This window comes from Labrus mixtus, chromosome 12 (assembly GCF_963584025.1).
Source record: "Labrus mixtus chromosome 12, fLabMix1.1, whole genome shotgun sequence".
In the NCBI taxonomy this organism is placed as follows: domain Eukaryota; kingdom Metazoa; phylum Chordata; class Actinopteri; order Labriformes; family Labridae; genus Labrus; species Labrus mixtus.
Window position 1 is genome coordinate 10,929,703 of NC_083623.1, and position 16,435 is coordinate 10,946,137.

General features: G+C 41.3%; 2 protein-coding genes across 2 annotated transcripts in view; both read left to right on the forward strand.

Annotated features, from left to right (window-relative positions):
• sod2 (superoxide dismutase 2, mitochondrial) overlaps positions 1 to 16,435 on the forward strand; it is a 167,309-nt gene that overhangs the window by 84,201 nt on the left and 66,673 nt on the right. The gene's annotated exons all lie outside the window — the stretch shown is intronic.
• Positions 15,228 to 16,435, forward strand: part of LOC132984907 (pleckstrin homology domain-containing family G member 1) — a 42,431-nt gene continuing 41,223 nt past the window's right edge. The window contains exon 1 of the mRNA XM_061051946.1: positions 15,228 to 15,409. The gene's annotated coding sequence lies outside the window, so the exon portion shown is untranslated. The remainder of the gene's footprint in view (positions 15,410 to 16,435) is intronic.

The window sequence follows — 16,435 nt, forward strand, 5'->3', positions numbered from 1 at the left end:
CAAGGGTACAGGACGACTTCACCGCATTGAGGGGCCGACGGATGGGGCCATGTACTGTAAGATCTTGGACGATAACCTCCTTTCCTCAGCCAGAGCACTGAGGATGGGTCGGGGATGGGTCTTCCAGCATGACAACAACCCGAAACATACGGCCAAGGCAGCAAAGCAGTGGCTCAAGAAGAAGCACATGAAGGTCATGGAGTGGCCTCGCCAGTCTCCAGACCATAATCCTATTAAAAAAAAAATGTGTGGAGGGAGCTGAAAGTTCGAGTTGCAAAGCGACAGCCTCGAAAACCTTCAGGATTTGGAGAAGATCTGTAAAGAGGAGTGGACCAAAATCCCTCCTGAGATGTGTGCAAACCTGGTGACCAACTACAACGATCGTCTGACTTCTGTGCTTGCCAATGAGGGTCACTCCACCAAGTACTAAGTCATGTTTTGCATGGGGATCAAATACTTATTTCCTTCGATCAAATGCAAATGAATTTATAACTTTATGTAATGTTTTTTTCTGGACTTTTTTTTTAATATATTCTGTCTCTGTTTGTTATAATAAAAGTACCATACAAATTATATACCTCTCACTTATTTGAAATCGGGCAAACTTACAAAATCAGCAGGGGATCAAATAATTATTTCCTCCACTGTAGCGCTGCCTTCGACACTGTCTCTGTCATTACTCTGTATGGCGGATGGAGGGCTGAACGAATTCCTCCCACCATTCTTAAAAAAGAAGCAGACAATATCAATGAATTATTTCCGTGCTATTATAGATAAAGTGAAGCAATGCACTCGAGGTCTTCTCAAAGCATTATGGGATAGAAGGAGACAACGGACTGCATCAAGAAAGTTGGGAAATAAGTGGTTTCAGGGATCCCTCTGAGCTATAGCCTTCTACTCCATATTACAGATGCAAACAGAAATGCAGAAATAATATGCATACGTTTGAGTTCATTGTTGAGGTCACTGCTAATGACAAAGCTAACCACTAGCTTGTGTACATTAAGTATAGAAGGAAATGCGGGATCTCTTTGCTTCAGGTGGGTCTTGAATGTTATTACCCCCGTCCTCATTATATCTTCACAGTGACCTTTTGTATTCCACCGCCTTGAGTTCTCCCCAAGTGTTTCCTTTCAAATGAAAGTTGGTATCATGCTTTGGTGTTTCTTCTTGTGTGATACAGCAGGTTATAGTTCACATATTGAACACTGAGCCTCACTTTGCATCATGTCGATCAGTAAAATTGTACTGTAATGATTCATTGCATGTTTCCTGGGGAAGAAGCAAAAAGGGGAGTGTGCCAGGATGAGTCAGGGGTTCACCAGCCCACCATAGCTAGAACATGTCCCATGACAACCGGTGACATTTTTACGGCAGTCTGGGGGGGATTCCTTGCTAAGTTTATCAGGTTGGTGAGACGTCAGAGTGGGAAACTATGTGGAGCTGGATGTTGCGGTGGAAGAAACATTCCTCCAGCTTTATTTAAATATTCCCTAAGCACAACAGGAATCTGTGGGTGACTGATAAAGTCTTCATAAGTGAGCCCCAGAGACTGGTGGGTCATCCCGCCAGTAGCTGCACGAATAAAGCTTAGGTTGGAATCAAATGATTTTTATTGTTTTTATTACTATTTTTATTGTGTAGCGCCCTTTTGTTTCCTGTTTGTCACTTGTAAGTCATGCAGGCTTTCTCTTTCAAGTGATTATAATTTAATCTGAGAACGTCTGAATTCCCCTTGTGTTCCTGTTTAGGGCTGATCGTTCTGTTGTTAACCTCAAACCTGAGATGTCATCAGTTATAAATAAAAGAGATTAAAGTCTGATGACTGAAGATGAAACGGTGGGAATGAAAGGGGGCTTTTTGTTGGGAGATTATCCTTTCTGTTTCACTGACTCGTAAAAAAGACGGGTCTGTTTTTCTATCTCAAATTTTCGAGCAGACCCGTTCAAATTCTGACAAAATCTACCCTTTAACAATCCCAGCATAAGAACAGTTTCACATGAAGCAAAAACAACAGACAAGAAGAAGAAGAAGAAGAAGAAGAAGAAGAAGCAAATATGACATAAAGCAATAAATTAGCAGCATTAGGCAACCAGACACGTTCACTCCGTGGTCAAAGAATCCTCAATCCAGTTTTTTATTGTGGTAAAAACAATAGGAGGTTATGATTACTTTCTCTTAAGAATACTAATGAATGAGGTTGAAATTAGGGGTCGAGCGATATGAGAGTTTTGGGGAGAGAAGAAAATTCAGAAACAGATATATCTGCCGATATCTTTCTTAAATCTATCTATGAGAGAGAGATATTGATATTTACAAACATTTATTGCATTGATTCTTCATATGCATTTCTCAAACACTAATAAAAAAGAGTCAAAATTAAGACGAGATTTCTTTAGTGATCAAAAGCCTTTATTGGCCAGAATAACAACAGTGCACTGAAACACTTTCTTTTTTTTTTTTTTTTTTTTTAAAGATTCATTTTTGGGCTTTTTGTGCCTTTAATGGAGAGATAGGACAGTGGATAGAGTCGGAAATCAGGGAGAGAGAGTTGGGAATGACATGCGGGAAAGAAGCCACAGGTGGGACGTGAACTCGGGCCGCCCGCTTGAGACAACAGCCTCCATACATGGGGCGCGCGCACTAACCACTGCGCCACCAGCGCCCCATGAAACACATTTTTTTACTTAGAAATGAACAATTATAATAAAAACTATGTTAAAATAAATATAGAATTATAAATTATATAAATTCACTTGACTTGAATAAACCTTGTTATATCGACACATACTGTAGATAAAAATTTGCCGATACCGATAGTCATGTGATATGCTGATATCGGCCAGCTGATTAATCGGTGGGGCTCTTGTTGAAATAGGAAGAAACTGCTACACTGACTTCTACATTTCACTTCGCCTGTTTTCAGTGAATCCAACCAAGCAGTCAAACATTTGTTGTTAACAGATTTACTCAATACAGTTACTTTGAAAGAGATTTTTCTATAACCACAGCACCTTTTCAACTAATCAGTATGAGACGAATGCTTCCTCTAAGGGCTGTTCCACTTATAGGTCTACTAAATAATGAGGCCAGCAGAAACTTGTTGGTTGAACCAGAATGTGAATGTGTGCCATTGTTGGCCTGGGCGCCTCCCTCCCTCCTCTCAGAGTACTCCCCAAGGTCCCGTATATGAGGCTGGCTTCTTTCCTCCCTAGTTTTGTTATGTCTACCCCCCCTCTCCCCAACAAGTTCACTCTGCACTATTTCTGGCACCCATTTATTTCAATGCACACGTGAAAGGTGCTGCCAAGTGAGTGAGGCACAGGCCATTAGAAGAGGAGTGAAAGGGACAAAGCAGATGAGAGGCGGGCAGCTTCTTCTCAGTGACAAAAATAAAAGACGGTGGTGAGGAAGTTGCAGCTAACAAACTTTTTTTTAGGTCCTGTATTAAAATAGAGACTAACCAGCTGCCTTCATGTGACCAAAAATATCCAAAACACATTTTATTTTGAGCTTCCTGTCGCAAAAATCAGTTCTTTGCTCAGTGGTGTTTTATAGCGGCCGTCTGAGCGGAGTGAACAGCTGTATTCAGACCGTACCAACTCGGGTTAGTCCATCTGTCCACACAGGAGGGGTGTTCTAAGTGTGTCTCACTTTTCATCAGTTTAGCTTGCATACTCTGTGCTTTGTGTTTCTAGGAACAGTCCCGTAACCAACAACAGGCTGTCAGAGTTGTCGTAAAGTTTGTTGGATCAGTGGAATGGGGATATATTGTTTTATGACTTGTTAATATTCGAAGCAGTAAAACAATTACCCAGAACCAACATGTGTCTGCTGACGTTATGGGCAGAGTCTGAATGCTCTGAAAGACACTTTTTTTATGACTTGCTTCACGCTGGATATATGCAACTATAATTTATGTTTAAATCACGGTTATGTTTTAGCAAAGGCCTTCAGCTTACCCCGTCAATATTCACTAGTACTAATACTTCATTATGATACTCACTTACTTACTGCCCTTTATGCCTACTGGCATGTAGGGCAGCAACAAAGGATCTCCACTCCTGTCTGTTTTGGGCGAGCTTTTGGATAGAACTCCAGGTCTGCTTCATGTCTTTCAGTTCTTTCTCCTTCATTATGATAAGAATAACTCAATTATGGGCTGGATAATAAAGTAAATGTAGAGTATATACTACATTGACTTAGGCCCCTCATACAGAAAGCACAAATCTCAGCCTAATAATGAAGGGCAAGGTAAGGTAACTTTATTTGTAACCGTAGGTAGATTTGGTTTGCATCGTGAGTCAGCCTCTTTTTTACAAAAGTACTAGAGAGATGTGGATGATGAAACAGATGTGAAAGATATTCTGAAGGGCCACAACCTTGTTGCTGCACAGGATACATGTTGGAGTTAGTATTTGAGAGTTTGTGAGTGAGGCAGTCACTCCAGTTGGCTGACAGAACTATCATGAAGGCCACAGGTCAGTTTTCTTTTTTTAACATGTTTATTTTTTTCCTGGAAGAAGCTGCAATGGATGTTTTGATGATGATTATGTATCAGAAGATCGTTTAAAAACAATATGCTTTGGATGATTAATCTACTGAGAATCATGAATATGCAGCACCCTCACAGCTTTATGAGATTGATTTGGCTCATTGCTAAATTGTTGACTCTCACTCTCACCATTCTTATAGCCTTGTATTAAGACTCAACAATACATTGTTTTTAATCTAAAACATCTTCTATAACCTTGTCATGGCCAGTGAGTAACAAGGATTACAGCAGAGCATTCAGCAATTAAAGAGTCAGGCATTTCCCCTTAGGAGTTGGAAGAGACCAAAACAGAGCTAAAAGAGAGTGATGCCATTTACATCGCAGATGAGTAATAATGTGGCTCATCAACAACTGCATGTGTGCAGGTAAATGTTTGCTAGTCAGCAGAGTAGCAGGAAAAGTTAGCATTTTGATGTTGTTGAAATCTCTGACCAGATGTTAATATTTTTATTCATCTTAACCTCTCAAAAAACCGAAATAATCATTATGGCCTCAAACAATGCTCCACCTGGTACCTTTACATTAAACTACAGGTCTGACCTGTAGAACCTTCTTCACACGCACATGTGTACACACACCTGGGCAGACTCCAGCTCTTGACTTTATATCAGCTGCTCTCCATCCCTATACCTGTGTTGAACAGATCTGTCAGCACTCTTCATGTCAGACCATGGAGGGATGCACTGAGTCTAATGAGGAGAATTCCTCAGAGACTGAGGGAGAATCTGTAAGGCAGACGTTTAGACTGAGTGTTTGTGAAGGTTATCATGACAAATGGTTATGTGTGGTGCAGCTTTTTTCTAAATTCTCCAAACAGGAGATTATGAAACAGGGCTTTCCAATATTTTTCCACTCAGCCTCCCTACTTGTATCTGAAAAGGATCCACACAAGAAAAAAAAAATCATACACTGCTGTCAAAAATGAACATCAATTTGAATGTTTTCTTGGATAAACTTGAAGCAGAATAGGCCTCCACACACTTGTTCTCAACCAGACACTTTGTATAAACTTTTAAAGGATTTTAGTAAACGTGTACATTTCATTTTGACAACCTCAGACTAGACAAAGCCTGAGATCTTTGCTGCGTCCCTTAGGGGGCCCCAGACCCCAGGTTGGGAACCAATGCTCTAAAAGGAACAGTATAGCCATAAGCTGTTTCATTGTGCACTCATCAATTTGTGTACTCCTATAGAGGCCAGAGGGGGGTATGAGGTGGTGGTGGTCCAGGAGTGGGGGGGGGGGGGGGGGGGCACACTCTAACGATGGCATCGTCTGAACAGGCCGCAAACATTAAAGTAATTTATTTCACTGACAGAGAAAAGGCAGAACTCCCCCCTCCATCCTCCAGCTTTCTTTTTCTCCGTTCTGCCCCCCCCCCCCCCTCCATCTTACTCTCCCACTCAGCAGCTGTTCCTCTCACTTTCCGCCCTCTCTGCACCCCTGCATGCTCCCCCCCCCCCCAAAAAAAAAAGCCCCAGTATGAAGGCTTTGTTTTATTGTTGTGCAGCGTTTTGCAGGGAAACCCCCGTCTGGGGTGCATGGGGCAGGGGTCCAACTACTTCCATAAGCTGGGGTGTAGCGATGTGGACGCCGGGACAGGCGGAGGATTAAGAGAGACGGTTGGACGTTTGGTTCCTTAATGAGCTTTGTAATGTTTTCAAAGCTGTTACGTTCAGCTCAACTCACTGGAACTCATTTATAACACGTTTGAGATGTTGAAACAGCTCTGGGCTTTCATAAGGATTCAAATCCTTTTGATTTGCTTAACTGTGTCTAAAAAGAAAAATCATTTTTTTAATGCAAAGATGATGTTTTTCACACCTATTTATAACCCAGTCCGGTTTGTTTCTGTGTTAGTCGGGGAAAAATCCAGCTGAAGCTGACTCATTGAACCCTCCAACCCTTGTTTTTGTGTTTTCCTAGACTTAAAAAAAACCAAAACATGTATCACATGTCAGCTCCATACTCGAGTCCAGAGATCTGTCATGTCGCTTCTAAATGAGCTGAAAAATCCCCAGCCAAAGACAGGAAACAAACAACATTTATTTGTGGTGTTGACAAACGACGGTTTCCTGTTCAGAGGAGAAAATATGTAGAGGGAGCGAAGGAATCAGGAGCAGCCTCTATTTCTGCAGGACCAGAAACCTTATAAAAACAAGAAGCATGCGTGTTTACATTGTAACCACCAATCAGCAGGAATATACAGGAAGAGCCGCAGGTTGTTGTGTTTTGTTTGCTGAGAAAATGTAATGTACATTTAAGCTGTACATTTAGCCATTGCTCTTTTGCAGTGTTTTTGCAGACTTTATCAGTTCAGACAGTTCACTTAAAGCTACTTTTAATTATATTTTATTTATTTTTTAGATTTTTATGTCTTTCCCCAAAATTGTTGCTTCACTTTCACCTCTAAAATTTAAATGAAATATCAGTCATTTAAAAAAAAAAAGCCACAAAAGTAAATCACATTTTTAGCAATCCCCTTTGATTGCAGGGTTTTAAAACAGTTTGCTTTGTTTTGGAGCTGATTTGCAAGAACTTTTATATTTCCAATTCTAAAACTGACCCTTAAGTAAAAGCCACATTTTCATGCAGTTTAAATGTTTGACTTGTAGAAGATGTAAACCTTAAATTGCAGGCTTTTACAGCATGTTAGTACCTGGATGTGATTTAGGGATGTTCGAGTTGGGATGGCTGGGTTTGTGGTCTGAATACTTAACCACATTGGTTTCCTGCCACCCCAGGTCTGTCTCACCACAGTGCCCCTGTGGCGCTCTCTAGGAGAGAGCTGAGAAGATAATGATCCGAGCTATTTATCCCACAGGGGCCATTTTGGCCACAGCTCTTGTACTGCAGAGGAAATAACTCAAGAGTAAATGAATGAAAGGGACAAATAGTTTTACAACACTGTGGGTTTAGGGTCAAGGTGTCTTTGTTTTGCAGTTTTTGTGTTTTTGGGCACAAAAAGAAAAATCTGACAAGATTCGTTCAGATTTGTTTTAATTTTTGGGAGTTTATAATGCTGACAGCCTCTCTAGGTCCGGTGGCTTTTTGAAGCCCCTGACCAACATCCTGTTGAATTAAAGCGGATATGAAGCAAACGGGCTGAAATGAGCTGTCATCTGCAGCACCTACAGCCAAATGTTAAACTGTGCCAATCGAGCTAACATATACAGCATCCATGCATGCAGGCGTCCTTGAAAGAATGCAAGTTTAAATGTGCATTAAGGATTTTGTGAATGTCTGAAAGTGTGGGCTCCAGTTTCTGTGTGTGAGTGTGAGTGAGTGAGTGAGTGAGTGAGTGAGTGAGTGAGTGAGTGAGTGAGTGAGTGTGTGTGTGTGTGTGTGTGTGTGTGTGTGTGTGTGTGTGTGTGTGTGTGTGTGTGTGTGTGTGTGTGTGTGTGTGTGTGTGTGTGTGTGTGTGTGTGTGTGTGTGTGTGTGTGTGTGTGTGTGTGTGTGTGTGTGTGTGTGTGTGTGTGTGTGTGTGTGTGTGTGCAGAGATGAGAGTGCAAGAATGTCAGTCTGTGTAACAGGTGGTATCAGCTTAAGGGGTTTGTCACTCGGACCCAGAACAAAAGCTGCGGATATTTCTGAATGATGCCGTGTGTGTGTGTGTGTGTGTGTGTGTGTGTGTGTGTGTGTGTGTGTGTGTGTGTGTGTGTGTGTGTGTGTGTGTGTGTGTGTGTGTGTGTGTGTGTGTGTGTGTGTGTGTGTGTGTGTGTGTGTGTGTGTGTGTGTGTGTGTGTGTGTGTGTGTGTGTGTGTGTGTGTGTGTGTGTGTGTGTGTGTGTGTGTGTGTGTGTGTGTGTGTGTGTGTGTGTGTGTGTGTGTGTGTGTGTGTGTGTGTGTGTGTGTGTGTGTGTGTGTGTGTGTGTGTGTGTGTGTGTGTGTGTGTGTGTGTGTGTGTGTGTGTGTGTGGTCAGCTATATGGACTGGCCATTGTGCCTGTGGCCCTCAACAGATGTGGACTGAACAATGAGGGTAAATAAAAGGAAGTGGTGTATAAATAGCCTCTTACGTCTGCATGAGTGGAGTTCTTGTGCTGTGTGTGTGTGTGTTCGATGTGAATTAATTGTACTTTAGGAAGTTACACTGTGTTTAGCATTTCACCAGTGTAATTTGCTGAAGTGTTTAACGGTTGCATATTCTCAGCACAGGAGTATTTTATAGGCTTTTGTTTTAACAGCCATTGTGTTTTAAAAAAAAATATTTTTCTCTTTGGTTGATGTTTTTATGATGTTTTTATCAGTCCAAAGATGTACGCCACATTAAATACTTCAGCCCCTTGTGTCAATATAGGTTCAGTGTGTAAGCACTGAAGCCCTGTTAGAAACATCTCTCTCTATCACATCGCGGTGAAAAGTGCGCACTGTGCGGGGAAGAATGCTAAAAATAAAGGAGCCTATTTCCTGCTTTCATCCAGCTTGCTCTCTCTGCTTTGCCATCAGCATCCAGGCCATATTTAGAGCAGAGCTGTACATACTCCCCATCACCCAAATGTACGTTAACTTACGTCTCCAACATCCTCCACACAGCCTTCTTTTTCTTGAAACTTTTTTCTTGAATGCTCACTGGGATTGTCTACGTAATTCAAAACAAGCATAAAAGCAGCCTTATTTCCGTTGGTGCTGAAAGATATTTTTAGGGCTGATCATGTACCAGTGATTACTGTGGTTGTATCAGAGTTTTATTCTCTCAGGGAATAACAGGTTGACATCAGCTGGTCTCCGCTTCACCCAGATTATGTTTGGCTCTGGCAAAAAAACACTTTTGTTATGTTACTTTGTGTGTTTGTAACTATTAATAGACTTGATGATTAATTGATAAACCAAAAACAATCAGCAGCTTAGTTTCTGCAGTGATCCTAAAGGCAGGAAACAACAAAAATAGAGAAAGAGAAAGAGAGAGAGGGGGGGGGGATTAAGAGAGGTAGAGTAATAGTGGAGACGGATCTGGATGCAAAAATTGTATCTCAGTCCAAATGTATGATTGTGGAAGCTGTTTTTTCATACATTGTGACGTGATGCAGATACAGGCTTATGATGCAGCATATACATGTTTCAGATGATGCAGCATGTTAGAACTGTTGTTGTGTTAACCTGAACCTCATAGAACCTTCTTATACCTCTAACGCTATGGAACTAAGAGTGTCTGCTTGAACACAGTTTAACCAAAAGGGATAGCTGCTTTTATCCATTCCATCTCTCTGTCTAAGTTTAAAAATGTCTTAGATTTCAGCCTTACAATCATCACATATGTACATATTTAAGAACACTCTGGATAATGCAGGCTTAGGGAACCAGATGAATCTGAGAGTTCATGTTTTATTTGCTCTGGCAGATGCGTCTCTGGTCCCTCTCTTCCTGCTCAGACAGACTTCCATCAGATCTCATTCAGGTTGGCCAATCATCACCGTTTATTTAACATCGCGGACTCATTCACATCTGTGAACTCTTCTGGCATTGCCAGGCTGGTATATAGTACTCCATAAGTCTTTATTACTGAAGCACTGTGAAAGCTAGACGAGGTTTTCAACATTTATTTTGCATCTTGAGATTGAAATTCTTCATTCATACCTGAAATAAGATAATAATAATAAAATAAGACAAATTGCAAATTTAGCAGAAGAATCCCTTCTGTTAATTTTATCTTCAATTCTTGGGTCCTTAAACCTTAAATGTATTTGCTTAAGTAAAGGACGACAACAGTCTTGATAATAGGTTTTAAATATTATCTTTCTAATTTTCTAAAAGAAAATAATAGATCAAATATTTCTCTGAGAGTTTTCCATTAGCATGTCGTATTGTAGTTTAGCTTCAACATTGAGCTGGAGACTCTGAATCCATTGGCCATTATCATCTTTGTCTCCCTAGTTTCAGAAACTGCTGTGTCTTCATGTTTGTGGTAGCAGAAGTATTTACAGGGCTCATCTTCCTCTTGGTAACATCTGGGTCAAGTTAGGACCTGTCACTAACATCTGTATTTACTGTAAACAACAGACCGGGATTTTTTTCGTGTTCCTGAGCCTCAAAACACTTTATTTAGACGGTCTGGAGACATTGTTCATGTCTTGATGTCTGGCTGTTATTACTAAGACATGTAACAGTGACTTAAAGCCATGAGCTGGATCACAGTTTGGATTGCTTCTTATAGACAGGCAGCAGCATGACGTGGCCTACATGTCCATCAAACAACAGATTCTTATAAAATTATTGGCTTTGGATCATGTTGCTTGGCAACTACTGCATCAAAAACCTGTTATGCTAATACCTTACATGAATCTCACAGTTTGATTAGTCTGTATATGAGTAATACTTCATGTTTAAAACATTCACTTCATAGAACTATGTGATACTCTAATATTGGAGCTAAAACTTTTGGTGTCAGTGTTTTGTGTCAGAAGTGAAACTCTCAGAAACAGAAGATGACTTTTAGTCTTCCCCTTATCAAGTTTCATATTGAATCGTCTGTCAGATTTAAGATGTGTCATGTCTGCACCTGATATTTCCATCGTTTTAAGTACACTGCCTTCGGTGCAAATATTCAGAACTGTTGTGTAAAGTTTATTTGTGTATTTGTGAGGTTCACTAAATACAGTTTCTCCTCACAAAGACTTATACGATCAGATTGGATTTCTCTGCCTGTTATGAAGGGATAAATGAAGATCGGCAAAGCCTCGGTTTAGGGCTTACTCCTAATTTTAGGCTTACTGGTTACAAAACCCACTATTTACTTTATTATCAAGGGGCGAGAGGGGGAGGGAGAGAAGGAGAGAGAGTCATGATTGAAGGAAAGTGAAGCTAGAGAAAAAGAAAAAAAGTGAATGGAAGGGATTGGAAAAAGGGCAAAATGAGAAGAATTACAAGGAGACAAACGGGGGGTTGCTGTTTGGGAGAAGAGCGATTTTTCTTTTGGTACTGTAAATAATAGCCCCTGCTTGAGTTGGAAGCCTTTCACGGCTCCTTTTGTGTGCAGTGACATCTTAGGTTCCCTAAAGAGAGGCGAGGGCTCGGCTTCCAGGGTTTTCACTGGCATGGGAAAGACTGAGTATTAGCCTGATATGAATATGAGGGAAAATAAAGCCTCCACAGGTCAAAGGGAACCTGCCAACACGCACTCCTGGCTCTTTATCCCGCTCAAAGCCACATAAGTGTACATGCAGGCATATTCGCACACACGGGCTTGCTCTGTGTATGTGTGCTTTATCGGAGTCTCAGTAATAATGTGCTCTGGCTCCTGCTTCTGTGGAGAGCAGCCCAGCCGTTTAGTTGTGGCTTCGTCTCTGTTTCTAACTTTAATGTAAAGCTTTTAATGTTAATGCCAAACACATGCGCCCCTTCAGATGCCCCATTCATATTTATAGCAGCGGAGGTAGTATCAGTTACACTCTTCAAACCACACCAAGATATATTATTTTAATGCAAGAGTGTGTAAACGTCAGAGCTGGTGGTGGAAGGGGTTATGACTCGTTCAACAGTTCGACTTTATGCAGATGATGTCATGGTCTTTTTGCTCAGCGATTCTACCTTTTTTAAAAAGTTACCAACTGGGAAACCAGATTGCCTAGTGGTTATGTCACGTACCCCATGTACAGAGGCTGTAGTCCTTGTTGCAGCGGTCACGTGTTCGAATCCGACCTCAGCCCTTTTCTGCATGTCATCCCCCCGCTCTCTCCTCCAAACATTTCCTGGCTCTCTTCAGCTGTCCTATCTAATAAAGGCAAAACATTTCCAAAACATGACTTGAAGAAAAAAAGTTACCCACCTCCATGATTCTATATCAGGCCAGATTTTAGATTGTGTTTTTATTGTAGTGAAGTTTGGTTCTTAAATGTATTTATTCTAGGCCAACAAAAATGTGTTGTGCAATCGCATTTTTCAATATTTTAATAAAAAGACAAAAAAAAGTAAGAGCATAAAAGCTATGAACTCTGTTTTTCTACTGTTATTAATATATATAAAAAATACCTGTGTTGGCAACATGTCCCTCCTCAATCCAAAAAGAAATCCCAACATTTTTTTCACCACTGAAGTGGTACCAAATAATCTGAGTGTGGCTAGCTTGAACTTCACATGACTGCATCAAAATGTTGTTCAATCACGGCCGTTTTGTTCCTCCAGCCAGTCGGTAAAATGCACACAAGCTGAGTGAGATAGAGACATAAAATATTTTTTCTATTTATTGTAATAAATTCAGAATTTGGCTTTTTTTTTTGTTTATCGCCTAAATATCCTTTTTAAACACTAATGACATCAGGGAAATGAAGATCACTTCTAGAGACTAAACAAACAAGAAATAGTCATTAACATTTCCCGTGATTTCAATTTGAGGCCACCAGGAAATCACTGGGTGGAGGAGATAAAAGATTGTAACGTTTGGTGAAGCTGGAATGACGAGGCTGTCACATGAGAATTATTCACCTGCCTGATGATGTCACATCCTGTTTGGCTCCTTTGTTAATGAGCCAAAGGAAAGGTTAATGGGCAGGAAATGATAGTGAGGCGAGGGGAGGTTCTTTTCCTGATGTTTGTCTAAGATGCCCTACATTTTTATGAAGTTCACATTTCTACTTCTATTCAATTTTCTATTATCAAAATTGATTAGTGTTAACTCTGTCACAACCATAAGTATCTAATGAATTGGGCGGCTGTGGCTCAGGTGGTAGAGTCGTCGTCTCTCAACTGGAACGTCGAGGGTTCGATACCCAGCTCCTGTAGCCACATGTCCGATGTGTCCTTGGGCAAGACACTAGAAAAGTGCTATACAAGCTCAAGTCCATTTACCATTGATCATTTTAATAGTCTTCATTATTGAACCTCTGCTATTGTTGATTATTCTGTTAATCATAACAACACATTTTCTCAGACAAATGGAAAAACAAACTGATCTGAAATTGGCTTCAAGAAGAATTCAGATTACCTCTTAGCTCATCTGAAACTGTCCATATGTTTATCTGGCTAACTGTATGAACATACAGTAGATTATTTAGTCTCAGTGTGTACAAGATAGGGTATACCTCGTCCACAAAGTGTTGTCTTACTATCTAACAATAACAGGAAACCATAGAAAAGACAATTTAGTCTATCTTTTTTTTTTGTTTGGCAAGCAACATGACACTTCTAGAAAACTCCACCCATCTTGTCGCTGAAGCAGCAAAAGATAAGTTTGGCAACCTGTTTTCCCTCAGACACAGTGCTATCTTCTGCCATTGTCTCTGCATGTTTTTAAGTGCAAGGTGTGGTGTTTGGTTACAAAGGCTCGGCCTTTTTGTGAGTGGGTTTATTCAGGTTATAATAGCAGATATAGTCGCTGACCCACATCAGAAGTGTTTGTGTGCTCACTTCTGCAGTAGGTCACAGAAAGCTCAAGTTGACACTTAGTAAAAAGTCACTGCAGGCTCTATTGTGGTGTTTGTTTTTAAGAAGATTTAGGTCATTTATTTTTACTTAAGTGTATCTTAAATAGCTTCTTATCAAAGGTCAATGTCAGCCAGCACGTGCAGTTTTGTTTTCCCTGGAAAAATCTTAACTGTGGTGAAAACATGGAAGTGAGAAAGTGTGTGCGCTGACAGGGCCAGGGAGCTGTTTTATCAATCCCAGGAAGCCTTGCTACCAGGAGGCAGGAACAGCAGCCACTGGCTCTGAGAGAGGGGACTTTCCTCCATCCTGCTCTGTTAGGATGCAGAACAATGACCATATGACTCACACACACACACACACACACAATGGCTAGTGGATTTGGATATTTTCTGTGTGTGCTCACAGCAGGTCTGAGCTCCGTCATCTCTGCTCTCTGGCTCTTTTTGGTAGTTTCAGTCTCTGTCATGACTTGACCTCCCCTAATCCAGGAGTGAAAAAGAGACGTCAGAGTTCAAATCAAGACAGTGGAATATAACTCAGGCTGTTAATTGAAGCTGCACATTAAGCCAAATCTTTAATCTTAGATGCTTTTACAGATTTTAATTATTAATTTCTAACATTTTGTTGTTTTTCTTGCAAGATTGTATCTTTTTTTTGTCACATATTCTTATTTGCCGTGTGTTGTTGATGTGTGTAGCACTGTGGCCCTTATGTTTACATGAAAGGACTGAAGTAAATTGATTTGAGTTGAGCTGTATAAAAGTGACCCACTTGTCATGTTTTTTCGAGGTTAAAGAGACGGCTCGTCCTTGCGCTGCCCTCTTTTTCTTTCCTCATCTGCGTCAGCTCCTCTCTTTCTGTCTCACCCACCCACACTCGTCTCCTGTCAATCACTATTACCTCACATTGCTTCTTCATCACTGTCTTCTCCTCAGTCTCCTGTCACAGATTAGGTGACAGCTTTTCTTGCTTTTGATCCCGTGAAATTCCTGACACTTGTGCCGCCTGCAGCGCTGGCCGCCCTCCAGATCTTCGAGGCGATTTCCCACTGCCGAGCTCGAGAGTGAGAGAGAAAGAGAAAGAGAGGGAGTGAGGGAGAGAGGTCCCAGTTTGGATAGACGGAGAGAGGCTGGACTCGCAGCAGTAATTGGTCAGGAAGTGGATGTGCAAGCTCCTCACCCCCCCCCCCCCCCCCCCCCCCCCCTTACCAGTGGGCTCCAGTTCAGTTGCTTCCATCTGGTCCCCTCCTCTCCCTCTCTCTCTCTCTCCCTCTCCCTCTCTCTCTCTATCCTCTCTTTTTCTCTCTGAACTGACCTCATAGAGGGGTGGACCGCGGACCGGGCCGTCTTGACACGAGCCAAACATACCTCTTTTCACTTTGCGTTTCTTCAACTGTACATGACACCTTTTGAGTGTTGGACATGGATCTAACCTGTGACAGGATTCTGGGATACAAGCAGCTGCGAAAAGGCTAATAGTGGGAATTGTCTCTGTGAGGTGAGTGGCCGGTTGTTGTTGTTTTTGGGTGGCCGGGACACTGACGGTGGCCTCAAATTGATGTGGTTTAATTTGCTGTAAATGGCTCTGCTCTCTGTGCCAAGTTATTTTCCTTTTTAAAAGCTTTTGTTAAATCATATAATTGCAGAGCTCAATTCCCTCCAAACCCAACCTGACCTCCAATCACTCTGTCCCAAGTGTGACTCTAAGGGCATATTTGACCACATGTCTAATTAGTAACAATGACTACCAGTTTGGGGGTCATGGTCTGCAGTCATTGCTGGATACAACAATAATAATAACTCTTTCACCTCTGTGTTTCTGAGAGGATGATCAACACAGCGTTTCTTGGAGTGAGCGTTATGTCATTTTCTCCACTAATCGAGGTTGACAAAGTCCCTTAAAATTAGGGAAGTTTTCATTTTGAATGCCCTCCTTGGTCACAAGAAATTTGTAAACAACAGAAATCGAGTTATTTCAAAGTCTAGAAGTGTGTGGGTTTGCGTGCGTGTGTGCTCACATATCTGTGTGTTCTCCTTTGTGGTGTGTCCTCATTCTGGGAGCTTTAACTGGAGCACCCAGCTTCTAAGGGGACACAGACTAGCGGACAAACTGGGATGGACTCATTAGGTGTCATGTGCTACTTTGCTACTTTAAGCGTTAAGGTTTTTTTGCGTGACTCTTTTTATCTCTTGATCCTTGGCTACCTGACTTCTTAATGACACAGCACTGACTTTATATACTGTATGTCTGGTCCCCTTAGTACACCTTTTATAGGATGGTTGCACAGTACTGATATATTTTAACTGATGTCCGTCTATTGTGTAGTATTCAGGTCCTCCGAAAAACACTTCTTTAAAATAAATCACACACATATTTTAAGTCTCTGGCACTGTAAGACTATACCGCACATCAGTATTATCCATTGATGACATATGCTGTTGTATTCTTGCAGCATTGTAAATTCTCTAGCCGCACTGGCGATGATTTTTGGTACGTGTCATGTGTATCCCTAATGTGGGAAAA